The sequence below is a fragment of the Pinus tabuliformis genome, chromosome 6 (genome assembly GCF_031772625.1).
Source record: "Pinus tabuliformis cultivar Carrire ecotype Pingquan chromosome 6, CPIR1, whole genome shotgun sequence".
NCBI classification, from domain to species: domain Eukaryota; kingdom Viridiplantae; phylum Streptophyta; class Pinopsida; order Pinales; family Pinaceae; genus Pinus; species Pinus tabuliformis.
The window spans coordinates 1,647,421,774-1,647,446,809 of record NC_142292.1 but is presented as its reverse complement, the minus strand read 5'-3'; positions in this window follow the sequence as shown (position 1 = coordinate 1,647,446,809).

The following is a 25,036-nucleotide window of genomic DNA, read 5'->3' as shown; positions in this document are numbered from 1 at the left end:
TTCGATAAGGGTTGTTACCTATTTATACCACATTATTACCACAATTTTGATCACAAGAAGTTTGATATGATAACGGTTACAAGCAAGCCTTTTAATGGGCTCAGCCTACTCCAAGAACAGGGTAAAACAAAAAAACACAGGACTCCTAACAGAGTAAAAAAACTCAACCTATCATACCACAGAAGAATACCCACAAAAAAAACTTTGCAATCCTCCCTTAGTCAGCTCAGCCTTCTAACAGACAAAGTAGTTCGTAAAACTCGATTTTTCTCCTCAGATAGCTCAGCCTTCTCCTTATCTCGGATCTCCTGCAGTCTATCTCAAACCTTATTCCTCAGCCAAATTATTTTTTGGTGTCTAAACTAAGCCACACGTGTGGATATAAATACTAGTTTTTGGGCTATCTTGGAGCCAACTTGTCACCTTTTGAATTGTCTTTTTAAGTGGGGCTGACTTGACCACTTAGATAAGCCGATTTTTGCTATTGACATGGTGTATATATGTATGCATAAAAAAATCATTTTTCCTCAACTGTGAGGAGTGAGGAGGCTTGCCATCTATCACTGGAAAGGTCTCGAAAGAGGCCAGTTGATTATGTAGCTCTCTTTTTCATATGGACTGTCTTTACGCGATAGAAGGGTCTTCTAAAGTGGACACCTCTGAGGGGTGAGGCACCTTTCTCCTGGGTGTAAAACTCCATCCTTCTGGGTTTGACATCTTTCTTTTGCATGCTCCTCATGTTTGATTTAAATAATTTACTTATAAAGGTTCCAAAATCTTAATGAAGAGAATTTTCATAAATCCTTCACTTTGAACATATACTGATTGGAAAATTTCAACTTCTTTCTTCTATGCTATTGTTTCTTATGCCATTGCCTTACGGCGTTTCCTTTGCAACATATGGCGCAAATGCTAGTTTCTTATCATTTATATAGATTATAAGAGATGTTTCAATGTCAATTTTCCTAGTTCGCTTAAAATTGTATTACTTAAAAAATGGTTTAATGTTAGTCTTTGTAAAGTTCAAAATTGGAATTTTAAAATGAAAACTATAATTTTAAAACAAATATTAAATTTCAAAATGAGATTTTTGGATTTGATATTGCCATTCTTGGAATTGATTTTTGTACATTTTAAATTTAACATTGATACTTTGATAAATATTTTTTTCACTTTTAAAAGTAGACATTGCTATTTTAGAAATTCACTTTTAAAATCAATATTGGGTTCCAATGTTGCTATATCAAAAATCATTTTTTTACTCTGTAAATATTAATTTTACATTTATTTATCAATTTCATTTGATATATGTTATTCAATATTTTTAAAATAAGTTACACATGATATATAAGTGCTCATTATTCATATTTTCATAATTATTTTTATAATATTCTAAAATATTTTAAGTAACCATACAAATGAAAAGTTGAGATTTATCTCAAAAGTTATTATACATTTGTTATCATTTTAATTAAATTGATTGATTAAAAAAAAACATATGAACATGGGTTATGATTTTTTGAGCATGTGGTCTTAGTAATCTATGGTATCCTCTCATAGTATTGTAACAAAATCTATTTACAAGGTAACAATATCCATGCTAATGTGGGGATAAATATTGTTACATATTTTTTAAAATATATATATGTTTATTTCATATATATTATATTTTTTATAATAATAATGATAAATTATAACTTAAATTTATTTTTATTTCTAATTTTTGGCAATGTGAGATGTATCATTTAAGGTAAGTGTTTTGACATCTATCCACTTTTATCAAAATTTTAATTTATATGGTTGCAGTAGCTATATTTTGATTAGATTACACAAGAAGTTTCAATGCCAATTTTTCTAATTCATTTAAAATGATATCACATTAAAAAAATGTCACAATTAGTGTTTCTAGGTTCAAAATTGGATTTTAAAATTGGAATATTTTTTTTTTTTTTTTGTGTAAACTTGGTAGTAATTTCTCTATTTATATTAACAAACTATAATCAAGTTTTTCTAGTAGTATCAGGTGGCCTCAACCTGCCCATAGGAAACCAGGTTGGCCACCTTCCAGCGTTAAAATTTCTCCAAAATTTATATAGGTTTCTGTCTATCAAGCTTACAACATTGTCTATTTTGTCTATGCTCAATATCAACTTTGGAAAATTAAAGCTAATTGCCATAAAAATAAGAAAACAAAATTTATCTGGATCTCTGTTTTAGTCCTCGTTCGAGGACTCCACGGGGGCTGGGGCTTTAGCACTGGAGCCAACATCTCACTTCTCCTCATATCCTGCAGACTTTGTTCGATCCTACCTAGTGCCAGGTTGTTTCAATATGTTTGAATCTAAATTTTGCTATCTCTCTGAGGAGATCTGCTCTGCTAGGTTCCTTCACTTTGGTTTCCTTCTGTGCCTCTCGTGCTTTGTTTACTACCTGTTCCCTATTAAGAGTCATGGCCTGGGCAACTACATTCTTCATGACCTAGTATTACTGGATTGTTTGTCTGAAGAGAGTGTGCCAGCCGTAGGTGTTTCCAGGGTCTTGTACCATATTCCCATTCCTCTATGGGGATATCTCGGTTGGTAATACTGTCATTTAATTATTGCTTCCCAACCCGCTATTTGCACTCTGACCTTGGGTGGATTCCCTGCCATGTATTCATCAATGAGGGTCTTCATATACTCCTATCCCACCTTTTTCCCTCTCTTGCGTTGTTCTCTTCTAGAGGTTCCCATCCCCAGTGGTCCTTTTCCTTCTTTGCCTATACCTTTGTTTCTCTTCTTAGTCACTTCTTTTCCATCTCTTCCCATTCTTGCATTGTCTCGATTGTCATTGTCTTGTCCTAGTTCGCTTTCCTCTTTATGCTTGCTTACCTTCACACTGTACTGGACGTAGATTATGATTATACCTAAAACAATACCATAAGAAGTATCAGTAGTCTATTGGTATACCACCCATTCTGTCTTATATTTAATTGTGTCATGCTTGGTCTCTTGCTCAAGTCCTAACGACTTGAGTTTTCTTTTCATTTCCCTCATATTTCCCCTTGCCATCTCTTGGGTTAGCTTTTTGCTGCCCTCGATTCTTCTTTTCTCAGATTAATCCCTCCCTTCGGCCCTCGCATGGAAAGGTTACCATAGAAAACCTACTGGGAAGACTACAAGCAGGGACCATGTCCCTATTCTAGACTACATAAGGTATTATTATCATAGAAAACCTACCAGGGAGACTACAAGAGGGGACCATGTCCCTGTTCTATACTGCATGAGGTATTTTCATTCCATTCATGCACCTCTCTATAATCTTCACTCTAATTGAGCCTTTGGTTATCCTCTCAGTTTGACTAAGGATATTCCAGGTAGGTTTCTCAGAGGCCCATGTGTCCCTTGTCTTAGCTGCTGAGGTCTCCAGGGTAGATACCTCTCTATTCCAGCTACCAACAAACTCTTCTCTGTGCCTCAGGGACCACTTGGACATAATTGAATTCCTCAGACCTTCTCCCTTGCCAGGTTCTCTCTTATCTCCCTGACCTCCTCCTTCCCTCTGAGTTCATTCCTCAAGGGCGAATTTTTGACAATTACTTCTCTCCCTATTTCATCCTCATTCCCAACCCAACTGGTGTTCCAGGAGACCCTGGTTCTGACTCTTTTGGAATCCAGACTTTCCTAGGTCTCCTTCCCTAATTCCATTGAATTTGACCTAACTATAATTCTATTGTTAAGGAAATGGAAGGATACAAACCATCGACCTGAGTTGACGCAACTATTTCCACTGGCCTGCATCGTTGTCCTGCATCCACCATCTTTCTCTGCTCCTACTCTTGCTCTCACATTCTGCATGAAACTACCTTATATCTCTCTTCCCCTTTGTTTTACCTCCCTATCCTTGTTACCATTCGTCACACCTACCACCTGTCTTCCTAATTTTCTCGCCGCGCTTTGCTCATTCCTTCACCTCGGAATGATGGCCCTCCACCCCTTCCCACTCCGACTCTCATTAAATCCCTTGTGTCTCCGGCTGCTCCTGCCATGAGTTCTTCTCTATATTTCCACCACTTGCTAGCATCACTTTGCCCTATCTCCGATTGGTTCCCATGCCTTCCTCTCTGCCTTCCCTTCTTACCTCCACCTATCGTCTCTCGGAGCTTTCTCCCTCCCTACCCTGTCCTACCACCTTCTGTTATCATGGAAACTAGTGTCCATTCAGAGCTGCTAGTCCCACTAAGACGGGTAGCTATCTTAGAAACAAACAAACTAAAGTCACATGTGTTTTCCTTTATGAGATATAGATGAGAGAGAAGCAGAGAGTACCAACCTCAGTCTTTCACTTGGCTCCTTTCTTGTTTCCTCCCTCCTTTGACAGAGCTTCGCCACTCCTTCCTCACTTGTCCTGCTTCAAAGAACACCTATAGAGTCAAAGCAGCATAATACCATCAAAGCATAGAGATCTATAACCATAAAAAATATAGGATCAGATGTATATTAACCATACAAATGCTTATATCAATACAAGATTCAGAGATATACAAGAATATGGAGGAAAACTCAAATAGCTTTATTGATAGAAGTAGTAGAAGAGAGGATTACAACCCATTGGTCTGACCCAGTGCCATCCTCCCAGCATGAAAGCCCTCTTCACCTCATGAAAAGCTTAGATCACTCAACAATACAATGTTACACAGAGGAACCAACAACACTTCCTTACAAAATACAAAATTCCAGCCTCTAGACCTCTACGATGAGGGATCCATATATAGATGTTTGTAGGTGGGTGAGTCATCTTCTGGGATTTTGATTAGTGTCATCTCTCTGATAGTTCTTGGTTCCACTCAGATATTTCATGATCTCTTACTCATCCCTGGGCGAATTCAGAGAGGCAAGTGTCAAATGGGCAGTTTCTAGAAGATTCTTTGGGTTTCCACCTAGCCAACTGCCTCTACCATTTGTCTGCTTTCACTCATCGCACCCTACATAAGGGATTTTTAGTATGCATCGCACTTTTTGCAAGTGGTAGGTGAGATGAATCGCACCCTTAGCACTGAGCAATCTGTATGGTCCAGTTTTGACCAGTTCTTAGTAGTTTTTCATGGAGAACATCTGGGAGATTATGTAATCAGCTGACCTTGCTCCTTTAGGGTATGAAACAACACTTTTAGGGACTTAGAAGCCCTTGGTTTTATGGACATATGCGATTGGGGTTGTAGTGCCCAATTATGTCTATAACAGTTGCCCCCTTAAGCATGAGGTCGTAAATCTTCTGATGTCGGGTGAAATGCTTTATCATGAGGATCCAAGGTTTTTATATCTGGAAGGTGACCTGTAATAAGATACAATACAATACATTATCTTCATAATATTCTCATGCTCTAGCTAAGGCGGGCATTCCCAAGCTCAGCTTTATAAATCCATTTTCATGTACATAGGATAGACAACCGTCTGTGTGGTAGACTGATGATTCTGGTAGAGCCATCATCCCTTAGCTCGAATGATTATCTGTGCAGCTATGATGTACATTTGATGTCTTTATTTTCCTGAATATATCGCTGCCCGGATGGATGAAACTCGATCCGGGGTCTTCAAAACTCGTTCAATCTTCGCTCGAAGTACAAGTCGATCCATGTGAAAAGATGTTTTGGCATCGAACATGGAAAGACATCGCCTGATTACCAGCCAATGATGTAAGCTGTTAATAGGCGTGAGAGGAATCAATGATAATGATAATGACCCTCAAGGTACTACAGTGCAATTCATGTGGTGTGAATACATGAGTCGATGTTGAACACCACGCAAAATCTTTCGGTTGAAGGCCATTAATGTAAACCTTTCGTCGGAAGTGTGAAACTTTCCATTGAGGCATGCAAGCTTCAAAGTACTGAAAGGGTTGTTCCTAGGTCGATTTCTTGGATGATGAGCTGATGTCTACAAGAAGTGGCCCATCATAGGACGACCTTAATGAATCCCACATCTACGACACGAAATGGAGCGAATGATTTTGTGGAGGTGAAAATGATCTGATGATACAAGGTTCAGGGTGGCGGTCATGAAAGAATCAAGTGTGAAGGTATTCCAGTGGATGAGACATAAGCCGGGTTGGTGAATTCTCTGAGCGACTTCTCTTGAACATATCGGTGACACTGAAATGGATTGGTAACATTAACCCCAAAAATGGATGGTAAAAAGGACCAATGGTGATATGACTGGTGAACGAAATAACCCAACCCAGCTTAATCATGGTGATGAAGTGAAAGTGTCATGTTCAAGAGCGACCTGCTACCAATAAAGTTTCTTCAAGTTTTCTTCCCAATTTTTCCCCAGTCATTTTTGACCAGTACCTCTTTATTTTTGTCAAGCTTGAGGAGGATAACATATGCTCGTTCTATAATTTTCCCTTCGGGCAAACCCGTCGCTATGTTTTAATGAGCCTAGCAACAGTGAAACTTGCTCTTATCTGCATGGACAAGCTTGTCGCTATTGTTTTAACGAGTTTAATGACAAAGATAACTCGGTCCTTTTCAATTTTAGAGAGTCTAAAAAGATATGGAAAGGAAACTCCAGTATTCCTTTTTCGTAATATAATCCCTCAGGTCCGAAAAAGTATAAAACAATACGAAAGGGATGACTTTTCGATAGTTTTAATGATCCGAACAAGACAAATGCTTGATATTTTTATGTAATAATCCCTCGGGTCCAAAAAGATTAAAATCTAGAGGAGGGATGGCACTTCCAATCACTTTAATGAGCTGGAGAGGCCAATTCCTCAGCAATCTTTTCATATTTTATGAGTCAGATGAAAATATCTTAAGGGAGACTCGTTTTTTGAGGAACGAGTGATGTTTTCGGATAGCAGCTAGTTCCAACTAAAGTTTGGAACTTTTCAATCACGGAAGTGTAAATAAGGTGGCTAATAGAATCACTCATCGCAGTTGTTCCTTAAAAGGGGTAAACAATCAAATGGAGGCGTATGATCGACTAAAAAAAAATGGAGGTGATGGTAAGAACACGACCAAGGTTCAAAAGCTGATTATTATGCAATCGAAATGGTTATTTACTGAAGGTGGGTTCATTTCTTAATGAGCTTAAACTCTGGTGGAACATATGCTCATTGCTAGGTTTATTTTTTAACGAGCTTGAACTTTGCGTAAAACTGCTCTTGCTAGTCGTATAATAAGGATGTCTCATCAGTAGGTTCATTTTTTAGGGAGCTTGCCCCATGCACAACTTTACTCTGAATCCTTTTATATGCGAGCTAGGAATGACCAACTACTATCCTAGGGGTTAAAGAACTACTAAGGTTAGGTAGGATAGCTTCTCAGTGAGAAACATCTCCTTTACTTTGTCGTTTCCGTTGGTCCCAACAAAGGTGAATGGTTGATCAGACCAATCACCTAACTTAAGTAGTTGAAGTTAGTAAAACTTACGAGGTTAGAGTTACGCTAATCACTTTTCACTTACGTACAAAAGGTTTGCATGCCCCGAGGTATAAAGAAAAGTAGAGTTTCCAGGTTACCATATGAAAGTTCTCACATCTGCAAGATTTCTTCATCTGCGTTGCAGACAAAACACTACCTTGGCGATATCCATCGAAATAGACAAAGGTGAATGGTGAGTTGCCTCCACTAACATAACTTTGATGAGGGAATCTTATTCCAGTCTAATCCGATTTTCCTAAACGGACTGGTGTGTCAGACTAGTCATATATCCTGCACGGAAACCTACCCTATACCTAAAGTTTTTCTGCCGAAGTAGACCAGGGTGCATGCCCCTGGGCTTCAGTCACAATCAATGAATCACTCGCGCTCATCAGGTGGATGGACCGGAGATTGATTAGACATTCATTGCAAAAACGGACCAGTTATGGATGGTATTTGACTATTAGCTATGTGTGAACTAGGGAATGAAAGCTGGTCTATGAGCTGGACCACTCTGCCTTCATGCGGAAAACACATCACTTGAAAGAGCAAGGAAACAATAGCTCCCATGCTATAAATGTAGTCACGCCCAAGGAGTAGATTGTAATCTAAATGTCCTTAGACTACCATCACGTTTAGATGAATGGCTTTCCATCTCAAATTTATAGGAAAATTTCGAAGGATCCCTAATGGTCGACTAGTTCCTTTGTTGAAGCCTGTCAGATTTCGAATTTCAGGCAGAAGCGATGGTGAACCAAGTGCTTTCCAAGCAGTTGAGGAAAGGATACTCACAAAATCCCCTTCACCTATAATAGTACCAACCATGATCATTCTGTAAGCTTGTACTATGATTTGGAATGGTACCTTAGATGGTAGGAGGGGTCTGCCTAGTAGATTCCAATTGAAGGAAACGACTAGATTGCTTTGAGGTGGGACCGAATAAATGGCCAGATAAATCTTTGACGAACTTCCTTCCTGCAGTAAAGGGATGGGTAGATTGCCCCCATTTTCATCGAAGTCTATGCTAACAAAAAGAATTTGAATGGTGTCGTCCCCATTCTCTTTGGTGGCTATATCATCTGAAGGTGGACCTTCTGAAGACAAGACTGGGTCGACTTCCATCTCGACCTGTTGAATTTGGTCTGGGGTGGACTCAGAGGGTTTATCTTCAATGATAGGTGCTTTGACTGACAACGAAGGTGTGTCAATCATATTTTCAACTAGTGACGGACACGGCAAGAGTTTCTTGTATCCAGGAGGAAGTCGCTGCGATGACGCAGGACAGTTATCCAAGACTCTTTTAGCTTCGTCTAAGAAGGGACAACGATGGAGGGCATGATTGCCTTCACACAGTCTGCAACGAAATTTAGATATTCCTTTCTGTCCATTGACTTCGTTTTCACTAGTCGACGGTGTACTCTCAACATGGTCATCAGAGATTGATAACACTAGATTGTGCAAAAGGGGAGACCAGTCCCTTAAGATCTGGGGGATGCAAGGAAAATCTCGATGATAGTGGTCCCCTTTGCAAATGACACATGGAGATTTAGGTTTGGACGATTCAGTGTGTGGATTTTCTCTAGACAATGCATGGTTGCCCCCTTTTGCCGTTGGCTTCTTCTTCTTCTTCTCCGTCTCTTTCTTCTTCTTCTCAGTTACTTGGCTTTTAGTTTTACTTGCTTTACCAAGTGAAGAAGAAGAAGGAGAGTGAGAAAGAAATGAAGTAGAAGGTTGTGGGGGAACTCCAGTATCATCTGGTTGCTGATTTGATTGCTCAGGAATCATGGTGCTCTGAACGACAAAGGTCGAGAAAAGCCATACCGGCAGGCCAATTGTCAGTCCTGGAAGGGACAATGTGGCCATATGAGGTGCACCAGCATCTCCCCAAGAGGAGAAGGGACTAAGATTTCCCCCAAGGGGAAATCCTTGATTGGTGGACTCCATTTTCTCAACCTAAGACCAACGAGGGAACAATGATGTTATTCCGATTAAAATAAATTTTATTTTGCTTTGACACAACTTGCTTTTTCAATTTTTAAGAGTCGAGAAAAAGCTAAAGATGACTCTAGTCGCCTTCGATTTTTAATGAGCCTGAAGTGACAAGTGCTCAAATGGACCTTTTCTTTTAAGGAGTCTGAATAGGAACGAAAGTGACTACTCTGGAAATCTAGATAGAGGGATTACCAAACCAATTGCAAAACTTTAGAATACTTTTTACGATACAGCAGTCAATCTTCCTGAATGCTATGTTCAGTGCATTGCGATCGATAGGGCGGTAGATACGGCTTCCTAAGGATAAAGGATATAGCCTATTGTGGTCTCCCAATATATACTCGACGATACGTGGGAGCACAAGTCCATACTGGCACTTGTCATCTCAAAGAGGAGGAATCACCCAACCTATGATGAAAGTGATAGTTACCAGGCATTACGACGTCGGAATACATCTCTAGCCTAGACTTATAAATGTTGGGCGTTAGGTTCCAAAGCATTTTTATGTTCATTGAAATTTATTTTATAGTTGATCTTTCTTAAGAAGTTTGCCATTAAGGTTCACCACATGATGTAGATATACAATTCCTAAATATGCAATCTAAGATGATAAGGAGTCGTTTATTCTTCTTTTTGCAATGAAAATCCTAGCTACTAAGGAAAGAGAAGTAAAATTCTTTCAACATAGAGAAGAGAGCACACACTAGATGCACTTTTCCTAAATCAATATCAACAAGAAATCTAAATGAAAATGCACATGCATGTATTTGTTTTCTTCTTTCCTAATGTATGGATGAAAAAAAGAATGCTAAGTACAGATCTGAATTATTTTTCTTTCAAAGCAACAGTACTAACAATTTTCTTTTCAAAAAACGAAAGGAGGACTAAGAAGACACTTTGAATTTCGACTTCAAAACTGCTTTTGACACTTGAAATACTATTAATTCAAATCAAACACAATGACAAAAGTGTAATCGACTATCAGAAAGAGGAATACTCTTTTCTTTGACTGAAAACGACACTTGCGACACTTTTAAATCAAAAGACGACAGTTCAATTAAGCTACTATTTGCAAAGGAGAACTGTAAATGACGTAAAATACATAAAAAAACATTCACAATTATTTATCAATGGAGGTTGAATAATGCAAAGGAAGGGAGTTTCAACAGTGATGTACTGATCCCAGACAGCAAAACTACTGAAAAAAGCTAAAGACAATGAAGAGAAAACCAAAATCTGGAGGCAGAAACAGTCTTATCTAATCATCGCACCTGTAACACAGGGAATTAGGGATGCATCTCACCTACAGCACACGGGAGGTGCGATGCATCCAGACTTCCAATGAGAGACAATGCAATGGTCTAGGGATGAGACTGAGCTTGGTTTTTGCTCACAATTTACAACTGAGTTCAGGGGTTTAGGCTGAGCTAATGATAGGTAGTAAACACAAAGTATAGGGGCTGATCTAATGAGGTTACTTGAGCTACCACCAGGGCACTTAGTATGTTTGCAATTTATTTGTTCAGTTCATAAATAAATCCGGAGATTGATTGAAAAAGTGTTGATCTACTTTGCACTCGCATAGCAAATGCGGTTTGAAGGCTAGCTGGCTTAACTTCAGGCTCCGTCTGTAGTTTATAAAAAAACAAATAGAGACAAGCAATCAAACTATTCACTCCCCAACAGAGTCGCCATTTTGTTATCAGGAAAACTAGTGTCCATTCAGAGCTGCTAGTCCCACTAAGACAGGTAGCTATCTTAGAAACAAACTAACTAAAGTCACTTGTGTTTTCCTTTATGAGAGATAGATGAGAGAGAAGCAGAGAGTACCAACCTTAGTCTTTCGCTTGGCTCCTTGCTTGTTTCCTCCCTCCTTTGACAGAGCTTCACCACTCCTTCCTCACTTGTCTTGCTTCAAAGAACACCTGTAGAGTCAAGGTAGCATAATACCATTAAAGCATAGAGATCTATAACCATAAACAATATAGGATCAGATGTATATTAACCATACAAATGCATATATCAATACAAGATTCAGAGATATACAAGAATATGGAGGAAAACTCAGATATCTTTATTCATAGAAGTAGTAGAAGAGAGGATTACAACCCATTGGTATGACCCAATGCCATCCTCCCAGCATGAAAGCCCTCTTCACCTCATGAAAAGCTTAGATCACCCAACAATAAAATGTTGCACAGAGAAATCAATAACACTTCCTTACAAAATACAAAATTCCAGCCTCTGTATCTCTAGGATAAGGGATCCATAGATAGATGTTTGCAGGTGGGTGAGTCAGCTTTTGGGATTTTGATTAGTGTCATCTCTCCGATAGTTCTTGGTTCCACTTGGAGATTTCATGATCTCTTACTCATCCCTGGGCGAATTTAGAGAGGCAAGTGTGAAATGGGTAGTTTCTAGAAGATTCTCTGGGTTTCCACCTAGCCAACTGCCTCTGCCATTTGTCTGCCGCTCATTGCACCCTACAAAAGGGCTTTTTAGTATGCATCACACTTTTTGCATGTGGCAGGTGAGATGCATTGCACCCTTAGCACTGAGTAGTCTGTATGGTTCAGTTTTGACCAGTTCTGAGTAGTTTTTCATGGAGAACTTCTGGGAGATGATGTAATGAGCTGACCTTGCTCCTTTAGGGTATGAAACAACACTTTTAGGGACTTAGAATCCCTTGGTTTTATGGACATATGCAATTGGGGTTGCAGTGCCCAGATATGTCTATAACACCTTCCCTTCCTGTTGTCCTCTTCCTCCGCATCCCAAAGTAATCTCTGTCCTTGCGCTCACGTGGATGATCTCTGACATCTCCACTTCCCATCCCTGCTAGCCCACCTCCTCTTCTCTGTCACACCCTAATCAGGGGTTCTCCTCTTTCTCCTTGTCTTTTTCTAGTATTTCTACTAGTTTCTTCGTTCCATCCATTTGTAATAACTCTTCTTCTTTTATATCTAAGTTTATACCTATCTGGCCGCATCTCCAGTTTTCCAGAGTCTCCACTGCCACGTTGCCCTTCCTTCGGACATGTGTTGGGATAATGTATCCTGTCTATCAAATTAGCTTACTGATCCCTTGGACCAACCATGTAGTCCTCCAGCTTTGGCTGATTCTTTCCCACTGTATTCCTTGTTGTAGCTTCTTCACCATCTCTTTCGCCATTTTCAAGTCTCCTTCTGCCTGCAGTCTTTGGAATCGCTCTCTTATCATAATCTCCAGTCCCCTCTTCAGAGCATGAATCTTTTCTTCGTTGTTGCTCACATTTCCACAGTCCATAACATATGCTCTAAGCATTTTCCCCTTATTGTCTCTGAATAATCCTCCTATCTCCGCCGCCCTAGGGTTCCCTTTTAAAGCTCCATCGAAATTGAGTTTAACAAATTCTTTATGGGGCCATTTATAACATTTTTCAGACTCTTCATTGGGGGTATGATGCTTCCATGAGAAGGCGTTTAGCATACTAGGTTTCATGTTCAAGCCTTTCATTATTATTTCTTCCTATGGATTGCTTTTCCAATCCTCCTCATACCATTTCTCTACCAGTATTGTCTCTCTTATGTTCTGGATTACTTGATTCCATCTCTCTGCTTCAGTTCTTCTTCTTCTTTGAAGATCAAATTATTTCTTTGCTTCCATATTGCTCACAAGACAAACCCTAATGGTAATCTCCAAGCTCGATTCAATATTGTGTTTTGGTAAGGCTTTTTCCACCAATTATCTATTGTTGTTTTCATGTTGTTTGGATTCCTATCAATTACTCCAAATAGTTGATTATGTTTTTTCCATAGGTTATCACTGTATTTGAAGGTATTGGTCATGTGCTCCATTGTTTCTACTTGATATTTACATAAGTTTCATATCGAGGGTCGTTGCAGCCCTTTTTTTTTCAATTGATCCCATGTGAGTGCTCTCCCATAGTGAAGGTTCCACATGAAGAAGGCAACCTTCGACCATGTATTTTCTTGCCACATGCTTTCCCAGATATTTGTCTCTTGTTGCCTGAGATGTTCTGCTTGTAGTTGATAACCCTCTTTAATTGTGAACATCCCTTTAATCCTGTATCCCCATCATAGTATGTCTGGCCCTTTTTCTTTTTCAATTTTCTAGGTTGCCATCTCATTCTCATATAACTTCCACTGGGGAGTTTCTAGAACATCTTACCAGTCCTGTTTTCATTTCCACTCTCTCTAGTATTCTCCAGGTTCTATTCTCCTGAAGTTTGTAATTGTTTGTTCCCTATGGATGTTGGTATAATGGTAGAATTCTTCTAGCTTAGGCTTACTGATTAGTTTTTCTCTCTGTTGCCACACTTCTTCCCAGAAATTGGCTTTGTCACCTCCTCTAATTTCCCAAAAGATATGGTTGTTGATCAAATTTCTATTGTCTGAGGCTAGGTTCCATATTTCTGATCCTTTCTAGTTGTCTTTGAGTCTCAACTTTCCTTCTATTGACCTTGGCATCTCATACATCCTCTCCCATAATTTTTTCCATAGGTCTACCCATCCCTGGATCCATCTCCACAATAAATTTTCTCCCATGACCTGATTGAGTCCTAGTCCTCCTTATTTTAGGGGTTTGTTGACCCAGTTCCGTGATAGAAGAGCCCATTTTTTTTTCCATTCTAGCCCCTTGCCATAATTTTTTTTTGAAGATGTCTGTCATCTTTTGGCATACTTTTTTTCAAGTCACTTGAATGGTTAGTTGGTAAATAGGGATAGATTGCACTGATCTCAGTAATATTATGCAACTTGGCAGATTCAGTGACCTAAATGTCAGCTCTACATTTTCCCTTTGATTTTTCCCAACATGGGTTTCCAGTTTTCCACTCCGTTTTGATGATCATTTAGTTGGACTCCTAGGTATTTCAAGGGAAAATTTCGTATTCTAAATCCCATTACTCTTGCTAATAAATCTTGTGAGGTTGTTGTTGTGTTGAAGAAAAATATATCAGACTTCTCTTTGTTTATCTCTCTCCCTAAAGCAATAGTGAAGTCTGTGAGAATTTCCATTTTTCTTTTGGATTCCTTCAGCGATGGTTGTCCATACATCATTATGTTGTATATTAGTTGCTGGTGAGTTAATGGTAGATCATTCCCCCATCGTCTGAGGCCAGTGTATTGTTCTCTTCAAACTTTCTCCATTATATAACTTTCAAGGCCTTTTGCTGTTAGGATGAAAAAAATGGTGAAAGCGAGTCTCCTTATCTGAGCCCTCGGGTTCCGTTAAACACCTCTGTGGGTGATCCATTGAGTATAATTTAAAGAATTGGGGTTGATACCATCGACATTATCCAGTTTATCCATCTTGCATCAAATTTCAATGCCTTCAATATTCCTTGTAGATAATCCCAATTCAGTTGATCGTAGGCTTTTGGTATATCTAATTGAACCATCATTCCTTTGGTTTTTTTTTCTTTAGTGAATGAATTACCTCTTGTGCTAGGACTATGCCATATGTTATTTTTCTTCCTTTAACAAACCCTATGTTCCTAAGATATCATCCCAGGTAGAATAGGTTTTAAACGATTGACCGTAATTGTAGCCATGATTTTGTATATGACATTACAAAGTTCTATTGGTATGAACCCTTACGGTTCTTCTGAATGTTCTATCTTCATAATTAAGGCTAGAAATGTGGAGTTCAGGGTTGGGTGCATTATTTTTGTGTGTCTGAACTCTTCCACTAGTTTCACTGTATCTTCACCCATGAATGGCCATGTCACCTAAAGGAATTTTGTTGTGTATCCATCTGGCCATGATGCTTTTCTTCTCACCATATTCCTAATGGCTTCTTCTACCTCTGTTTAGATATTTCTCTTAGCAGGGCCATGTTCTGATCTCTGCTCACCAGATTGAGGATGTGTTGTATGATTTTGTTTATATTCTCCTCCCTCCTTATGTTAGGTTTGATTAGCAGCCTTTTGAAGTGTTGCACTAACAAATTCTCCATGTCTTCATTTTGGGTAAATCGATTGCCTTGTTGGTCTACTGGGGAGAATATCCTATTCTGCTGCCTATGATGGATCATTGCTTTGTGAAAAAACCTTGTATTTTGTTCTCCTTCCTTTAACCATTGACTTCTAGATTTCTTCTTCCACGATGTTTCTTCTTGTTGTCTCCTTTCCTCCATTTTATTAATCAGCTATCCTTCCTCCTCTATTAGGTCTTCACTTCTGCCTTCATTGATAATTTTTTATTATACTTCCTTCATCTTTGTTTGGATCAACTCTTGTTCCTGATGTACATTTCCAAATTCATCCTTTTTCCATTTCTTTATTTTTCCCTTTAGTTCTTTAAGTCGGAGTTGAAAGGTATGCATCATATTTCTCCCTACAATCTCACTCTCATTCCAGCACTCCTTCACTTTTACTATGAGGCTCGATTCTCTTAGCCAAAATGCCTCAAACCTAAAAGGTTTGTTTCAGTTTCCTTCTTTCATTTCTACTTCTAGTTTAATAGACGAGTCGTCTGACCATAGACATGATAGAATTGTAGCCTCATAGTATACATCTTTGCTAATGAAGTTTTCTATGACCAAGAATCTATCCATTCGAGAGGCTATTTGTCTGCTCCCTCCCCTTCTATTATTCCATGTAAATTTTCCATTTATTGTTGAGATGTCCACCAATTGTAGTTCTTCTTGTAGATATCTGAATTTCTCCATTTCCAGCTCTTCTTTTCGTAGTCCCCCATTTTTCTCCTCTATTGTTGTTATTAAGTTAAATTTTCCTGCCAACAACCAAAGATTTTCTTTGTATAGTTGGCTTAACCTCTCTATTTTCTGGAGGAAATTTTCCTTTTCCACTGGAATGTGAGGGTTGTATATTGTAGAGATTAGGAACCAATATTTATTTCCTATCAAGCAAAACCGCCCCGCAAGGATTCTCTTCATATCTATCTAGTAGTCCATTTTGATAACTATTGGGTTCAACAGTATTGCAATTCCACCTGTGCTACCTCTTGCATATATAATAATACATTCATACCTTGGTTTTATTTTACTTAATATTTCTTCCATTTTCCCTCCTGTAATATTTGTTTCTTATAGTAGCATGAATTGTGGTTTTTCTTTTCTTAGTCTCTTAGTTAAGTGTCTCTATTTTCCTCTGCTATTGAGGAATCTTATGTTCCAAGATGTAATTATCATTGGGATACTTTGTTTATTTGTTGGTATATCGCTGATAGTAGTACCACCCTGCCTGTATTCACCAAAATTTCTCCCATAATCTGTATGGATTCCTATATGTTCCTCTGACCTCTTTTCTTTCCTCCTTTCATTTTATTTGAATATTCTTAGGGGTTTTACTGATGCAGCCGCAATTGTTCTACCATCTCCACCTATCCCTATCCCTGCTTAGCTTGATACTGTTGGAATGTCTCTCTGTATAGTCTTTTTTTGTCTTCTGGTATAAATCTTTCACCTAGGTGTCTCCATTCACTCAACAATTTTTCATCACCTCTTCTTCCATGCTTAGTTCCTCTCGCTTGCTTGGGTCAATTTCCATTATGGTTTTTTCCATCCACTCCCTATCCTCCTTATCCTCTTTATCTATTGTCTCTCTTTGGGCTTTCCTCTTGGCGTTTGGTTTGCCTTGACTCAAACTGCTCTCCTTTCCTTTTTCCTGGTAGTCCATAGTTTGGACCACATTTTCTTCTTCTTTTTCTCCCTGTAATGCTTCAAAGATATTTGATCTACTTGGCTAAGTTTGATATTATTTTTCCCTATGTTGGGAGATTCTTTTGCTTGTCTCCTCTTGCTTTTCACTTCTTGAAACCCTTCCTTATCTTCTTGATGTTTCCTCTATTGCTTGTGCATGTTCTCTCCCTCCTCTAGGTTCATTGGATACTCCTTAAATAGGTGACCATACGCATGACATCTACGACATATGAATGGGATGTGTTCGTAGTCTAGGGTTCGCTACCATACCTCTTCATGATATTCTAGTTCAACTGAGTGAGGTATAGGTTCAATTATGTTCATGTATATGCATATTCTTGCATATGAATTTTATCCACCTTTTGTTTTCATTTCTGCGATTTTGAAAAATCTGCCTATCATATTTGCAATGCCCTCCAGTATTTCTAGGTCCTAGAAATCCATTGGGAGACCGAATAACCTAACCCAAACCAGGGCTACCAAATTTTTTTCCTTGTCTGGGTCATAGCATTCTTCCCAGTACCTCATAACCAAGCAAGCATTAAAATGAAATTAAGGACCATTTTCAAATACTTTTTTTCGTCTTGCAGGTTCGAGAATATTACTGTGAAGAAGCCCCTAGCTCCTAGATTGAGCTCAATATAACGTGTGGGTTGTCATTTTTCTGTATCCATTTGGTGAGGTCCTTCTCTGTTGGCCAGACTCCAATGAACTAACACATTAGCCCGTGGTATTTCATGTAACTTCTGTATCGCTCCAGTTTTTTCATCAAAATGACGAATATCAATTTCTCCATCGCACATGGCAAACATTTTCCTCTGCTTCCTGGCTGCCATCACGCCTCGAGGACAGGTCCTAATATTTTGTTTGCATCTCCTGCTAGCTTCAGGTTACTTGTTTTCTGGTGGGAGTCCCCTGCCGCCGTGTCTTGATAGGAGGGGATCTCCCCCCCCCCCTTTCCTCCTCTATCATTACGACCTTGTTACCAGCCTCCTGGTTGCATCTTTGTAGATGTTGTCAGAGTTTTAGGTCACAGTTCAATTTAGATCATTGTTGCTGCACAATTAGGGTTGCAGAGCAAAAAACTTTAACCATGATTCCTCAATATTTCAAGTTAATAACCAAATTGGAAAATATAATTTGAAAAGTGCCAATAGTAAATTCAAAATGACACTTTTGGATTTCATAGTGGCATTTTCGGAATTAGATTTTGCACATTTTGAATTTATAATTTTTCACTTTCATGATTATATTTTGCGCTTTTAAAATATTTATTGTATTTTTTAGAATTTTATTTTTCATTTTTGAAATGAATATTGGATTCTAATGTTTCCATATCCAAAATCAAATTTTGCACTTTGTAAATATTAATCTTGCATTTAATTATCAATTTCATTAACACATGTTATTTAATAATTTACACATAGGATGACCAAATGAATTAGCACACTTGTGAATTAACTCAATCAAAGAAAGAAATTTTCTTTTTCGGCTCTACACATTGTACTTTTGGAGTTTTTTCTTTAGTCATCAATGCTTTGCCTTCCAAAGGTGCCCCCATGGGGTAGGGGGTGGAGACCCCTCCTACAAAAATGGAGTTGCTTCCTAAGCTAGTCAAGCTACCTCACATAAATTCAACATTTCCTTAACTCACATACTAAATGTGAATCTATCTAATATGCCCTATAATGTTGTTTCAATTTGTACCTTTGATACTCCACCAATGAACAATCCAAAAGATAATGGTTGTTTCCTTCCTAAGCTAATCAAAGCTCCCCTCCTAGAGATCACATCAAAAAAATAGGGGAAAAATTGAATATATGAGAGAGGATGTGGCAATATGCAAATTTGTAGGTATTTGACCCTCGAAAAAAACCCTGCTCAGTTGGATTAAAAAAAATGGACACTCAAAGGGGATCTCAACCTCAATGTTTGGTCCATGGGTTTCTTCATGGCCATGTTAAAAAATGTAGAGGATAAAGGCCAAATTTTTCGTGGAGGACCATATTCCGTGAATTGTTTTGGCTTATTCTTGAAATCATGCGTTCAGAAATTCCGCCCTAACAAATAAGACTATTGCAGATGCAACCTAGATTCATGTTTATTCTATCCCTCAGGACTTTTGGGACCCTAGAATCTTAGAAAGCATTAGTAATGCCATAATGAATTTTGTTATGATCTCAAATGCCATAAAGCAAGGTCGATACACCTCCTATGTATCCCTTTTTACTTATATAAAAATATCCAATCCCATCCCAGTACACATTTATTTGAGTCGTGAATATGAAATATAGGAACACCCCATAAATTATGAGAGAAACACATTTACATGATGAAAATGCCACAATTATCACCATTTATTCTAAGAATTCCCAACAAACCAAGTCCAAAAAAATGCCCAAGTAAATATATCCTTGAACTAGTATCGGTTTACCAAGGTCACGAATAAAAGGAAGACAACAAAAAGGGGAATGAAGAATCCAAGTATTAAAAATGCGACGAGCCATAACCAACACATAGTATTACAACAACTAGAAGAAAATGAGACAACCATTGAAGGAGAAAATCCCAAAACAAAAGATATTGGGAAAATCTGTCAGCAACCACCCTATCCAAAAAAATATGTGCATGCACAACCGACTGACAAAGATTAACATGAGGATCTAGAAATGGAGGATAACACCTAATATTTTTCTGATGCAGAATATTTCGAGGAAATAGAACTACAATAAATTGTTTTGCAATATCTTGTAGAGAAATGGAGAAAAAAATACCTAACAACCATTCCCGAAAGGAAAATTGAAATCATCACTGGAGCATACTCTAATTCTCCGTGAAGCTCACAAACCAGGTAATAATCCTAACCACATCTATTGTTTTCCCTATCATGGAATCAAAAGAAATGATCCCATAGTAATGGGCATAAAAGCAATAGTAAATTGCTTCATAACCAAGGGTATTACTTGGTGAATACTAATATAGTGTCACCAATGAATTCCATCTTTCAACCCTCCTCACAAGATCATAAATGAAAATCATCTCTTGGAAACTAAGGGTCTTAATGGGAAATCCAAGGAAAGACTACTAAAAAATAAAATTCACCAATAACACCCCTGACATTTTGATGATTTAGGAAATGAGATGCTCTCTTGAATCTCTGAACAATATTTTACAGACCATTTATAGAAACTATGAATATCTAGCACAGGATGCACAAGAAGCATTAGGAGGTATTTCTATCACATGGAACCCTCCGTCTGTTACTGCTTACAATTCCTTTTCTCTACCTAGAATCCTAAGTGTTAACTTTCAACCCATTGGTTTAACCATTTTGAGTTTAATAACCAATGTTTATGGCCCTAGTATTTCCGTTTACAAAAATGGTCTTCCTTCAAAACCTCCAAAGAGGATCAATTTTTATAGGGGAAAACTTATGGCATACATGTGGGGATTTTAACATGATAAAATATCTCAAAGAAAAGAAATGTGGGATTTGTGGACTCAATAAAGAAATCCCCCTATTTATGTAATTTATCAATAACTCCAAACTTATAGATCCCAACACACACAATGACTTATACACTTCCAAAAATAAGAAAAGGGGCATATGTCAAATATCTTCAAGACTCGATAGACTCTTCATAGTGGAGTCTCTCTATATTTATGTAACCACCCCTCCCATATTTACTCACATCCACTGGCCTGCCAGGATAAACATGAGTTGAGGGATACTATGACATGACTCAACCTCCTTGGTATAGTTAAGGAAGTAGAACAACAAACTAAAACCTAACTGACCTTGTTGAGGAGCTATAGGACCCCCAAGAGCCAAACAACCACTTCATGTGCCATAACCCTGAGTTAACTTCTTTTTTTAATGATTTGGAGCCCCAATAGATGTAATCACAAAGAAATCTAATGACTATAAACCTCCAGTCGCTTTGATGTCCCCGACACCCAGCAACTCCAGTCTAGATTTCCTATTTCTAACCATGCAACCCTGAAATCTGAGCCACCTTTTAAGAGCTTGAATCCCAACCACTGCCAAAAACTTAATGATACTTTTAGAAATTATAAATGACACTAGGATAAAGCCATAAACACAAAAATTGGACAAGAACTTGACCTAAACAGGCCTAACCATGAAAGACATTTCATCAAACACATCGTGAACATATAATCTATAGGTTTTAAATGCATATCTGAATATAGGGGTCTGATACTTATCTGAGAATCATCACGAAGGTGTAATTTCCTCTGATAATATCTACACTAACATCTATTAGTTCATGTATTCAATAACTATTCATTTACCAATCAAAACATGTTAAGAGCCATAAGTATAATTTGTCATCAAACCATGAATATAACCATAATAATAACAATGATGGAACAATGACCAAAGCCACATCATAGAACTCCTATTTAGCTATAAAATACAAGAGGAAAAATCTCTCATAAACATATGAAAATCCAACTAAGTCATGGAATTCCATGTACCACCTGACTATAGATTGTGTTGAACCAAAATTTTCTTTCAACCAATTACCCTCATTCCATATTCCAAGCATGAATTTGGGACTCACAAAAAAACAACCAGGGCTTCCTAAGGATTTACTACAGTCTTGCCAAAATTGTTCAAGGCACTGCTAGGCTGAAAACATCATCTATACAACTAGGTTTCACTGCAATCCCTCCATTACCAATTAAGGGATTCCTAGGTCCAAACAAAAAACATACACTACCACGATTTACCACAATCCATCCATTACTGATCAAGTGATAACTAGGCCCTAAACAAGATTGGATTACTTAGGATTTCTTCACTAATACCTAGAGAATTTTCCTATCTCCACCCTCATGCTTCAGTATAATCCCACCATTATCGATCATGAGATTCCTATGCCCTTGTGAATTTTCATGAGACCACCTCACTCGATCCAAAACCATCTAGTAATCCAAATCTAAACCACATGAAAGAACCCCATCACACCATGGCTATCCGGAAATGGAAATGAAAAGTCAAAACCACTATCGCACCTAGAAAAACTCATGCCAATGGTAGCAATAAAACCAAATACATACAAGAATGTACAATGCAGGCCAAAAATAGCAAGTAAATCATAAATGAAACTTGATACCTGCAAGTAATCCCATTGTAGTTGCTTGATCCAACTCTTCCTTTTTTGATCCTTGTGTTCCTTTACTTTCTTTTCCTTCCTTTATCTTCCTTTCTACAATGCTAGAGTGCTCCAATAATTCTCTAATTATGGAAGAGTGTGTGCCAAAGAGAGAATAGCGAGAGATCTCCAAAACTGAACTGCCAAAAGCTAAACCAATAAAAGCTGTGAACTGATCCTCTGAAGCATTTTTATTATTGAGGCCTCTATTTTCTTCAATTTCCTCCTTAAAAGAAGCTTGTGACCTTTCACCTTCCGTTTCTCCCATTTTCCATTATTTTCAGAAATAAAATGCCAATTAATGTCTCTTTTCCATTTTAAAGCCTTTGCCATTTCATTTCCCAATTTCCTTAGCCATAATAGACCAAGTGAACAACCAATAGGAAGCTTTTCCAAACATTAAGCTTGAAATATGTGTCCCATGACCTTGGTCTTGTTTTTCCTTTATTAACTTTATTACATGAAATTTTAACCCAGGGCTATTACAAACCCCTCCCCCTTAGTGGAACACTGTCCTCGGTGTTCTATGACACCTATAATGAGTAAGACCAGTAAAACAAAAACATACTACCCATGGATATTTATAACTTAGATTGATGCAATATTTACAATGAATCACTTACTGAAAAGAAAAAACAACATGACAAACATAACATCATGACAACCATATTGCTTATTGGAGCTCTATAGCACAATTCGCTATGATATTTACAATAAAAACCATAATTACATATGTACATATACCAAAACTCCCTCGCCTCAACTCAAAAATAATGAAGGATACATAGCCTGCATCTGATCAACCATCTCCCATGTAGCTTCAATGGTTACAAAGTGCTTCCACTACACTTTAACTTGCTCGATTTCTTAATTATGGAGCATGAGTTGTTTTCGCTACAAAATGGACTGAGGTTCCCACTATAATTCTCCTTTTGGACTCACCTGCAATACAAGCCAATCAATAAGATGATCAACATATTTAATATATCTTTTAAGCAATGAAACATGGAAAAAATCATGGACTTTTACTGTCAGAGGCAGTGTAATTCTATAGTCCATTGGTCCAATCCTCTCAAGGGTCTAGAAAGGCCTGTAATACCAAGGTGCCAGCTTCGCACATCACCCAATCCTCAAGGAGACCTTATTGGGCTTGATGCACAAGTAAACATGTTCCCCAAACTGAAACTCCTTAATTCCTTGTGTTGATCTGCATAACTTTTCTATCTATCCTGTGTTGCCTTTATATTTTTCTTGATAACCTAAATCTCCTCTTCCATCATTGCCAACATGTCTCTTCCAATCAATGCCCTATTCAATAGCTCACTCTAGTTGATGGGAGTATTACAACTTCGCCCATAAATGCCTCAAATGGACTCATCCACAATGACTCTTGATACCCATTATTGTAAGAAAACTCTACCAATGGAAGATACCCCTCCCATCTCCTCTTCTGGTGCATAACATACATTCTCAACATGTACTCCAAAATCTTGTTAACCCTCTTTGTCTGTCCATTTGTCTGCAGATGATAAGTTATACTAAAGGCCAACTATATCCCCAAGCCTGCAAATAGTTATTTCCAAAACCTAAAAGTGAACTTAGCATCTCTGTATGACACAATATTCTTTGGAATACCATGCAACTTGACTATCTCCTTGATGAAGACATGTGCTACCTCACTAACTGAATATGTAGAAAACCACTATGAATTGATTTATCTTTATCAACCTGTCAATCACAACCATGATGGAATCATGTTGTCTAGATGTCCTCGATAAACACGTAATGAATTCCATGGAAATGACTGCCCATTTCCACTCTAGAATCAGAATCATCTATAATATACCACCTGGATGCTTACACTCTACTTTTACCTATTGAAAATCCAAACACCTTACGATTAACTCAACTACCTCTTTCTTCATATCCAACCAACAATAGAAATTTTTTACAACTGTTAATGTATTTTGATATCCCATATGACCTAAATACAACTTAGCATGAAATTCACTCAAGATAATCTTCTTCAGTTCATAATTGTCTGACACATAGATCTTGTCCCTAAATCTGACCACACCAATTTTCATGAGATGATAATCCACATCTTGTTCACATGTACCCTACTACTATAACCTATGCCTAAGCTCATTATACTTGTCATCCTGTTGTCCTGTATGTAAGATATGATCCTGTAAATCTATCCCATAAGAACTCATAGCTATTATATGATTTACCTACACTCTTCTGCTCAGAGCATCTACAACGTTGTTCTCCTCACCATTAATGTACCTGATCTCGATGTAAAACTCACTAAGCGGCCAACCACCTAGTCTGCTTGGTATTAAGATTAGGTTGGTCAAACAAATATCTCATCCCACTATGATCAATCATCATAATGAACCCCCTTCCAAGAAGATAGTGACTCCACATATTCAATGCATGGATGATTGCTGCCAAATCAAGATAATGTGTCACATAGTTTTGTACTTGCTCATTCAATTTCATTGATTCTTAGCATACCACTTACCCCTCCTTCATTAGTACTCCACCAAGTCCTCTCTTACAAGCATCTATACACACCACGAAATCTGTATCTGGATATGCAATATTGAGAACTGGAGCATTTCTCAACAACTACTTGAACTGTTCAAAATGTGCAACACATTCATCTATCCATTCAAAATTATTTCCTTTCCTCTATAGTAATGTAATAGGATAGTAAATCTAGGAGAATTTCCTAATGAACCTCTTGTAGTAACCCGCTAGCCCCCTGAATGATCTGGCCTCATCCACA